Raw genomic sequence first — 10,994 nt, 5'->3', positions numbered from 1 at the left:
ATTAATATTAAGAGAGAATATACTTTGCTGATCCTCCTTTAAAATAAAACAACAAAAAATGAAAGTCACAAACATTGTAAAGCAGTAACTTAGTTTTTGCCTAGAAATTTCAAGGAAGGGACACCTTGCATAACTATTATTTTCTTAATTATTACTCTCAAAAGGATAAGATTACATGAGAAGAAAGAGAATATGATCCTATATTGAATATTGATTTGATGTGAAATAATGTTCTGAGAACTCGTTCGTATAAAATCTTAAAAGAATGATCATTAATGTACATAAGCCCACTATATTTTCTTCTTGCATTGCATACAATTTTCTAAGGAAGAAGGGAAAAAACATAGACTAATTATTCGCATTTACTATGAACAACACAACCGCGTTTTCTACCCTCAACGGACATTATTATTGTCTTCTTCTGTCACTGATTGATAATAAACTAATAACTGCAATAACACTAACACTTTCTTCCATTTCTGTTTACCAAAGAATCTCTCTCTCACTCTACACCCAAAATAACTTAATTTTTAATTCAATCCTGTTTGTTTCTTTATATCCAAGTAACCACTTTTACTTTCAGACCATGAATCCAATGAACAAAGTTAAAAAAAAAGAAGTATACAGCAACAATCTAAAGACCCTGAAGGACTTCATTTCTGAAATGCAGCCTAATTTTCTTCTTTCATAAGGATATGTGAATCGAATATCCTCCATGCTACCCTTATGATCAAATAAATGGATTCAACTCTCTATTCCAAATGCTCGCGAACGTTTCTTTGATGAAATATCAATGGGCACTAGCAGTGTACGAAATCCATTTTTACACGTTTCCGGAAATCTAACCACGGCCATCTTTTTTATTAGTTTAATTTAGTAATATCTATGTTTGGATTAGCTTTAGTTTCCTTCAAAATTATTTATTCAAAAAATCATAACGAAGTGAAATTAAGATCTGGAAAAGAAGTTTTGATTAGTGGTTTTAATTTGACCCTGCTGAATTTAACAAGTGATTGAGTTCACTAAGAAATTAGTTGCTGTATTGAAGCCTTTGACAAACTAGCTGTTTAGTATATGTGTTGCATGCATCAACCAAATCAAAAGAAAATTAAAAAAATAAGAGTTTAAGATTAGGTTGGAGTTGTTGCTCACAAAAATCAACAATAAATGAGATCAAAATGTCTAGTGCTGTGAGAAACATAAATCTCAGAAAAAGTAACACACTAACACAATTCTTGACTTTCCATTTGGCATGCCTTGTACAAAGTAGAGTTGGCATTCATGTCTTAAATTACTTCTAAGAAGCACATATAGAATTCACAAAAAGGTAAATAAGAAGACAAGTATTGATAAGACTTTATTTCTTATATGATCAGCATGAGTCAGTGTCATATGAATGAATTAAATTTAGGCAGTGGAATTAATTTTCTTACTGATGCCTCATATTTTGCCTGTAATTTGTGATTCTGAATTTTTTTTTATCCCAAAAGTCTTTATCTATGAACTTAAGAAATCAGGTCTCAGCATGTTTTGTTCTTTCCCCGAAATTTCAGGGGTGTGTGTCCCCTACCTTGCAATTTGCATAATTATTATATTGTTGTGTCATTATTCATCTATTATTATTTTTATCCTGGGGACTCGAGTCCAGACCAAGTCCAGACCGTGGGCAACAGGGTTATCTATTTGCTTTGCATTTGCATTGTGTTATGAATTCCGAATCATTCAATATATAAATGTATGATACAAAAAGTTACTGAAATTGAGCTTCTTAATGTTGTTACTTGTTAGTGCCAAGCCCACTAAATAATTGGATTGGAGGATGCTCCTTAATCACATTTATCTGTTTAGAATTACTTCAATTTCATGCTTTTTGATATATAAAGATGATATTCATTTAATTAAAGAGATAAAATTATAGAAATGATTTAGATTTTTAGCTATTTAGAATCCACAGCATTATTAATTTATTATAGAGAAAGAATAAGAGAAAGATTTTTCAAACAATAACATAGAATAAGCAAGGTATGTCTTCATTTTGTTTTTGAATTCCATTATCCTGTTAATGATTGGATTGAGATTTTGTTCTGCTGATTGGTGGCTATGGTTAGCATACCGTCACATATCTCAACCTTTTTTTTTCTTGTTTGAATCCAGTGATCCAGTTTTCATTCCAGTTCCTGGTAACTCTGCCAATAAGAGGAGGTTTACTCTGTTTTGCCCTTCGAAACTATGGTCATGTTCTTTTTATGAAGTGTCTCTAATGTTGTGGACGTGATTGAGAATTAGTGAGTGCTGATAAGGAGGTCTAGTGTAGCTTGAATCAAATAATTCCATGTTCTTACTATTCCATTGTAATAAATCAAAAAAAAATGTGGGCCACTCTTCCTTTTTCCCTAACCCTAATCACACAAAAACACTCTCTCTCAACCCTCAGTCCTCACTAGTCGTCACCCTCCCCAAACCCCCTTCCTCACTCACAACACACACACAAATCACATGAATAAAGAAGAGAAGAATGGAGGGAGAGCTGCGCTGCGAGGGAGAAGAGAGGACCGCCGCTGTGTGTCCTGCCACTGCCCTCCCCACTGAGCCGCCGAACCGCCACACCTTGCTGCCAGTTGCCGCCGTCATCAACAACGATGGAGGAGAGAGAAAGAGGCGAACGCGAGGAGAGAGAGGGAAGCCTTTGTGTTGTTGTTGTCGTGTTGGAGGGCTGGCTGTCGGGGGAGCTGCTGCGACGAGCTCACCGCTGCCGTCTGGGTCGCTGCCGGAGGAAGAGAGCTTGCACAAAGGGTTGCTGGAGTGGCTCGCTGCCGGAAGCGCCACCGCACCTCTGGCCGCCGGAAAGTCACATTGAGGTCGCCGTTCTTCTGCCGCCGCCGCTGCCGGGGTTTCTGGTCAATGGGTATGGCGCTGTTGTTGCCGGAACTACCACCGATGCTGCCGCTACTTGTTTCCCTAAAGTCTGAGTCGTCGTGGTTGCTGAAAAAGTGATTTGGAGCTAAGGTTGTGGCTGCTGCAGTTTCGGGTTGAGAGGAAAGGTTCTGTCAACCCGTTTGGATTATAGTTTCAACAATCGAGAACTATAGCAGCTCTATTTTGTCGCTACTCCGGTTCAAATTCTACGCTCATTCTTTCCATTCCACTTCAATCCTTCTTACCTTGAATTTGGCACTCTGGGTTTGGTATCTTCGGTCCCTTGGGACTACGTTGTGAGTAGGCTTTACATTTATAATTATTTGATTTTGCATCTATAATTATTTTGATATATATCAATTATGATTTTTGAATTATACTCACTATATTTGCCTTGAATGATTTTAAATGGATTAGAATAATTGATTTTTTAGAATTAAATAATTTGTTTTTATGAAGTTTATATTTTCGGAACTATACATGAGACTATATATATTTTTGAGGAAGTTTTGCATTATTCTAAAATGTTTGATTTTACTTGAAAATCTGTTTTTGAAGCATTGAAGTATTTGTTGGTACTCACTTACTTTAAAGATTGTGAAATATGTCTGAAATTTCTTATGATTGAAAAAGTATGATTGGAAATATTTTTGATGAGAAAGTATAATATGATTTGATTTGATTCGATATCTTATATATTTGAAAGATCAAAGACTTGTTGTATTTGAAATTATATGATTTGAATTGGTTTGGGAGACTCGTATTAGAAAACCATAGTTAACGGCGGTTATGACGTTAACTTAGATGCATCTAACTCAGACTCCAGCTAGCAGGGGTGTTGCTAGCCTAACGTGTAGGCCACACGTTAGATCTGTTATTCTATTAGGACACACAAGAGGAAAGGGCTACCCATAGAGGTGGAGCCGCCTAGGTGTGGACTTTTGATTTGATTTCTGTATGAGAACTCCCTTATTGATTCACTTATTATTATTAACTATTACTTTCTAATTAAAATTACTTTGATGATAATGTTTGTATAGTCTCATGTTGATTATAGATGTATTGTCTGGTCACTGAGTTGCAAAACTCACCCCGTTTTCCTAAAAATATTTTTCAGGAACAAATATTTGACTGTGTGAGACTTTCTATTCAAGAGTAACGGTCTGCAATGAGTACCTATTCTTTGTCGAGTTCCTAGAAGTATATGCTCCATATGTCACAGGCAGGACCAACTATTCTTAGTTATTTTAATTTTTTTTGTTAAAAATATATAATTATTTATTTTAGAACTTGTAAAATATTTGTACTTGCTTATTGAACTTATATTTGACTATGTTAGGCTTGCTATAGGATTATTTTCCTGAGCGCCGGTCATGACTCATTTTGGGTCGTGACAGAGTGGTATCAGAGCCTGGTTTAATCTGTGTAATATGGAGCAAGTTTCCTATGGTAGGATCACAATTGTATAAATAGAAGCGCGCCTATTTGTACGAATTGTGGCACTATCAGAGGCCTATAGGATTGTCATTCTTGTTCTTTATGTCGTTGTTGTCATCTGGTTGTTATCATATGACCTCTGCCGCTTCTTGCCACTCTTTTCCTTTCCAGCCACTTCTTGCCACTCTTTTCCTTTCCAGCCGCTTCTTGCGACTCTTTTCCTTCCCTTTGTACCCAATCTCGACTTAGTCTCTAATAGATTTAAAGTTTGTGAATTTTTTTCATGGAAATAGAATGTTTTGAGTAATGGTACATAATATGAATTGATATTTAGCCCCACTTTTATCTACTTTAACACATTAAATTATTGTATTGTTTTAGGTTCCGTTTGATCTTTAATTGTTATGATCCGTTTGAAATGTGTGTTTATTTAGTTTCTAGTTAAACAAATATTAAATAAGTTTGCTAACTATAATACGGATGATAGATAATTGATTTTAAAGACACTAAATCCACAGCATGAGTTTCTTTGAGAAAGTTTTGTCTTTGTCCAAGATCATTGAAATTTCCATAGTTGATATTAACATTTGGATGTTAACCAAATTGAGTGCTAAAGTTCTATACTTAGTATAACTGGTCGTATGAAAAACACATTTGAGCTTCACTCAGGTAGAATCTTCTTGTTTATATGTTATTAAGTGAATACGTCTCTTAGATTATAGGTGATTTCTAATTTTATAGACTTATTTGCTGAGCTTGTGGATTGATCATGGTAATTATGAACCATTTGATGATTATTTTAAATGTGATAAATTGTAGCTTGCCTATGAGTGTTAGCCACTGATTAGATACTTGTTTGCTGATTCATGTCATTTGATTAGTGATTATTACAGTAATTAACAAGTAAATGATTTTGGTTAATTATTTTTGAGATCCATAAGGTTATTGGTTGTTGCTGCTATATAGGAGTTAATCTTATTATTTGTTACTGAATTGGTGACTGATGTGACTGTAACTAGGTGAATCTTGGTTGTTATCTTGTAAAAATTTCTATTGAATGGGGGTAATAAACACTCTTAATTGCTTGTGTTGTTGTTGGAGATTATATGCCTGATTTGTAGTTATATATGATGGATTAATAAATGTTTTGATTTCTTTGATACGATGAGGGCTTGATAATTTCAAATTGAAGTTTGTCATGATGAACTTGTGATCTGTACAATACTTTTGTGACACACTTGAGCATCTGAATTTTTTCCTTCAAATTAATTATTTTATTGAGTAGAAAAGTTGTTCCAACTCTTTTAGCATGTTGTTCTAACTTTTACTCAATATTACCTCATTGGTAGTCCATTATATGATGCTTTACGTAAAAGTTAGTTACTCTAGTCAGCACTATAAGATTTATGTAAAAAGTTTAGTATTGCATTCACATTTTAATGACCTTGCCTTGTTTATTTTTCTTTTTTTCTACACTGTTTTTTTTAAACCTAATTAATTTTTAACATGTCAAAACTATCAAGTATTGTGCTTATCATATCATCTGTGTTATGTGACTGTTTCTTTTATATATAGGATTATCGTGTTTCTATTTTTAGAGTGGCACATTTTTTTTCAATTTTCTGATGAATGTTCATTTTGCTTTACTTTATTATGGGTTTAGCTTATCTGTTCACATGCTGTGTCTAATTATGTTTTTTTTTTCTCCTCTTTTCTCTAGTTTAAATTGTTGTTGTACATGCAAAATCTTTTTATGCCTATTATTCATACTCATGAATTTTTATTTTGCTCTGCCCAAATTGTTGTGGATTTGGCTTGTTTCTTCATTTTTCCCCTTAAAATGCTCCTAGCCTGTGGTTTTAGTTGTGGTAGTACATCTTTTTATTTATCTTTATGGCCTTTGCCCTTACAAAGTTACAATTATGTTTTTGTACGTATTTCGAAAGCTGTGTTGTGTTACTTTGTAGTGACACACCGACGATTTCTTTGGTTTTTAACTTTTAAGTAATGCCAAACATCATAAATATTTTTGTCAATAAACTATTTTTGTTACTATATAATTTTCTCAAATGATGGTTGTGAAACGAATTGAGTTGCGAATGGATGTTTGATTCAAGTCTATCATCGCTTATTGGGTGCAGATGCTTTATATGCTTCTGGTGATTGTGTGATTGCAGACTATATGCTCTAGTGTAATAAATTTATTAGCTTGTCCTTTTACAGCCTGTTGAGCTTTTTTCATTTATTTTAATAGTGAAAGGCAGTGAGATAAATTAGTTTTGTACTTTTGGCTGGATTATCTTGGCTAATAGGATTGTTGTTTTTGTTATGTAGTTTTGAATTCTAGTGATATTTAGTAGCTGGCTTTGTATTAAGTTACTCATTCTTACTGATGGTTTCAAAAAAATAAAGGGGGTTTTTCTTTTTCTGATTTTGTTTCATTTGCAGAATCAATATTTTCTATTACCCCATTGATTTTGTTGATTATCTAACTATGTCGCGGATTCTACTTTGTTTGCCCAATAAGGATTTTAATTGATTAAAGAGTCTCTGCATTGAGGGTTTTGTGTTAAGTTGTTCTTTTTTGGCCAAATTTGTCCTTGGTAACAATCACAGTATATTTTGAATATTGTCTGTTAGAAATTCTGAAAATCGACTGTTTTACTACTAGTACTTTGCCTTGGTTCATAGCCCACATCTTAGGTTGACATTTCTTCATACATTAAGGGTTTGATATCAGTTGTACTATTATTCTTTAAATTTGCACATCATGATCTAAGTACAATTTATTTTAAATTGTTGTATCAACCATTTTTCTTCCAAAGATATATAGGCTTTGTAAAGTTCTTAACATGATCGAATTTTTGAGGTAGTCACATTGATTCATTAGTCTGCTGCTTAACTGATCCTATGTTATATGACCTTTTTGAGACATCACTTTGTTGGTTTTAAGTTGCTCAGGATTGCAACTAATTGGAATATGTTGTCGCCGGTCGATATTCTTGAGCTTCATAAATCTGTGGTTCTATTACTCCTTGAGTGCGCTGCATTGTAATGGTGGTTGAGTAATGAAATTCGAAACTTTGCTAGATTGGTGGTATTGTTTCCCAACTAATAGCATTCTGTTTGTTTATCAATTGGTGTATATGTAGCACATTTTTTAGTTTATTATTTGGAATTGTCGATTGCTAACCTGAAGGATGGCTAGTGCCAATGCTATGTTTGAGTAAGCGGAACTATTCCTACTAATATGCTGTTTTCACAATGCCCTTAAAGAGCCTTGTAGATCGATTAAATTCCTTCCTTCTGTTCAACCTTCCTATCTCTTATCACTTGACATTTAAGGTTAATATGCATAATATGATTTGAAAATGTTTTGCTGGCTATATCTTGCATGCTTGGTTTGATGTGTTGGTTATGTTTGTCTCTAAGTCTGGAATCTGGTCATGTATATTCTGCTTAATTCTTCACATTGCCTCTCTCCTTTCTCATCCTTATCCACCACATAATTGTACTTGAACTCTTGGAATCTCATATGACTGTGCTTTTTATTTTTGTTTTATGTTTTGGGTGTATTGTTAGAATTTGTGTTACTCTATATATTTTATACTTTTGGCTATGTTATTTGAACTCCAATTAGAGTTTGTAGTGTGCTTTTGAAAATTTTCATATCAATCTAATTATGCAATCTGTTCTTTGTGATTGATGGTGCTTCATATCGGCTCCTTTTGCTACATTGTATATGTGAATATTAAGAAATGCACAGCATTTGATCGTTGCATAATATCTGCAAAATGTTTTTCTTTATGCATTGGGTTCAATTTGTATCTGGATGTAATATTGTATAATTAAAGTGCTTAAGTTCTTTCCTGCAACTTTGCTCAGATAGCTTGATTTTTAGCCTTGTTCTTGCTATATATTTGTGCAAATTATTAAACTTATGGTGTCATGATGTGGTTACACTTCTTTCGGATAAGGTTGTCTCAATGTTGTTTTCTTTCCTTATTCCTAAATGCATCATTTCTTGCATCAGGGTCTAGTTGTATGAAATAGATGTGACTTGTACTGCCGAAAAGACAATATAAATAGTAAGTTGGTTTGAAATTCGGGGACCGAATTTTTAAAGGAGGGAAGAATGTAATAAATCAAAAAAAAAATGTGGGCCACTCTTCCTTTTTCCCTAACCCTAATCACACAAAAACACTCTCTCTCAACCCTCAGTCCTCACTAGTCGTCACCCTCCCCAAACCCCCTTCCTCACTCACAACACACACACAAATCACATGAATAAAGAAGAGAAGAATGGACGGAGAGCTGCGCTGCGAGGGAGAAGAGAGGACCGCCGCTGCGTGTCCTGCCACTGCCCTCCCCACTGAGCCGCCGAACTGCCACACCTTGCTGCCAGTTGCCGCCGTCATCAACAACGATGGAGGAGAGAGAAAGAGGCGAACGCGAGGAGAGAGAGGGAAGCCTTTGTGTTGTTGTTGTCGTGTTGGAGGGCTGGCTGTCGGGGGAGCTGCTGCGACGAGCTCACCGCTGCCGTCTGGGTCGCTGCCGGAGGAAGAGAGCTTGCACAAGGGGTTGCTGGAGTGGCTCGCTGCCGGAAGCGCCACCGCACCTCTGGCCGCCGGAAAGTCACATTGAGGTCGCCGTTCTTCTGCCGCCGCCGCTGCCGGGGTTTCTGGTCAATGGGTATGGCGCTGTTGTTGCCGGAACTACCACCGATGCTGCCGCTACTTGTTTCCCTAAAGTCTGAGTCGTCGTGGTTGCTGAAAAAGTGATTTGGAGCTAAGGTTGTGGCTGCTGCAGTTTCGGGTTGAGAGGAAAGGTTCTGTCAACGCGTTTGGATTATAGTTTCAACAATCGAGAACTATAGCAGCTCTATTTTGTCGCTACTCCGGTTCAAATTCTACGCTCATTCTTTCCATTCCACTTCAATCCTTCTTACCTTGAATTTGGCACTCTGGGTTTGGTATCTTCGGTCCCTTGGGACTACGTTGTGAGTAGGCTTTACATTTATAATTATTTGATTTTGCATCTATAATTATTTTGATATATATCAATTATGATTTTTGAATTATACTCACTATATTTGCCTTGAATGATTTTAAATGGATTAGAATAATTGATTTTTTAGAATTAAATAATTTGTTTTTATGAAGTTTATATTTTCGGAACTATACATGAGACTATATATATTTTTGAGGAAGTTTTGCATTATTCTAAAATGTTTGATTTTACTTGAAAATCTGTTTTTGAAGCATTGAAGTATTTGTTGGTACTCACTTACTTTAAAGATTGTGAAATATGTCTGAAATTTCTTATGATTGAAAAAGTATGATTGGAAATATTTTTTATGAGAAAGTATAATATGATTTGATTTGATTCGATATCTTATATATTTGAAAGATCAAAGACTTGTTGTATTTGAAATTATATGATTTGAATTGGTTTGGGAGACTCGTATTAGAAAACCGTAGTTAATGGCGGTTATGACGTTAACTTAGATGCATCTAACTCAGACTCCAGCTAGCAGGGGTGTTGCTAGCCTAACGTGTAGGCCACACGTTAGATCTGTTATTCTGTTAGGACACACAAGAGGAAAGGGCTACCCATAGAGGTGGAGCCGCCTAGGTGTGGACTTTTGATTTGATTTCTGTATGAGAACTCCCTTATTGATTCACTTATTATTATTAACTATTACTTTCTAATTAAAATTACTTTGATGATAATGTTTGTATAGTCTCATGTTGATTATAGATGTATTGTCTGGTCACTGAGTTGCAAAACTCACCCCGTTTTCCTAAAAATATTTTTCAGGAACAAATATTTGACTGTGTGAGACTTTCTATTCAAGAGTAACGGTCTGCAATGAGTACCTATTCTTTGTCGAGTTCCTAGAAGTATATGCTCCATATGTCACAGGCAGGACCAACTATTCTTAGTTATTTTAATTTTTTTTGTTAAAAATATATAATTATTTATTTTAGAACTTGTAAAATATTTGTACTTGCTTATTGAACTTATATTTGACTATGTTAGGCTTGCTATAGGATTATTTTCCTGAGCGCCGGTCATGACTCATTTTGGGTCGTGACATCCATAATAAGTAACTCATTTTCATACATTCCAATATTTTGCATAAGGTTATTTTAGAACCATTATGGTCTGTGCTCCACATTCTTGTTGAGATATGACTAATAAACTACTTATTTGCATTCCTAGCTATTCTCGTAGTACTCATGTTAGAAATTCAGAATCATTCAGTGTAGTGTAGCATACAATTTAATCTGTTGATAAAAAAGTAGCAAGTGCCACATTGAATGGATATCTCAAGTACACATGCATGGTGATTTCTATCATACTGTACAATATTCTTTTTTCTTGTCTGTCACTAATGAAATAAACAAGATTGTGCACTTTATGTTATCTTCAAGAACAAGAACAAGTTCAATGAATCACTCTAGTCCCAGACTCCCAGGGCTCCTTTTATGTACAAAAATATCTATTCTTAATATATAAAAGTAGATACATAAGTATGCACCACATTACTTTTGAGACATTTCTTTCTTTCTACTAATGCCATGTCAGCAATATTGCTTACTTGGCACAACTTTAGAATCAACCACTCAATTCTTGCT

At 34.8% G+C, this 10,994-nt stretch overlaps 2 long non-coding RNA genes across 2 annotated transcripts; both read left to right on the top strand.

Moving 5' to 3' along the window:
• Window positions 1-1,737: 1,737 nt before the first annotated feature.
• On the top strand, window positions 1,738-4,249 carry LOC140179273 (uncharacterized). The gene is made up of 3 exons (XR_011872867.1): window positions 1,738-2,022; window positions 2,155-3,212; window positions 4,034-4,249. It is a non-coding gene; the product is annotated as an uncharacterized lncRNA (long non-coding RNA).
• Window positions 4,250-8,329: 4,080 nt separating this feature from the next.
• LOC140179274 (uncharacterized) lies at window positions 8,330-10,478 on the top strand. Its single transcript, XR_011872868.1, has 2 exons — window positions 8,330-9,352; window positions 10,174-10,478. It is a non-coding gene; the product is annotated as an uncharacterized lncRNA (long non-coding RNA).
• The last annotated feature ends 516 nt before the right edge of the window (window positions 10,479-10,994 follow it).

This window comes from Arachis hypogaea, chromosome 15, assembly GCF_003086295.3.
Source record: "Arachis hypogaea cultivar Tifrunner chromosome 15, arahy.Tifrunner.gnm2.J5K5, whole genome shotgun sequence".
NCBI lineage: Eukaryota > Viridiplantae > Streptophyta > Magnoliopsida > Fabales > Fabaceae > Arachis > Arachis hypogaea.
This window is presented reverse-complemented; position numbering and strand designations above follow the sequence as displayed.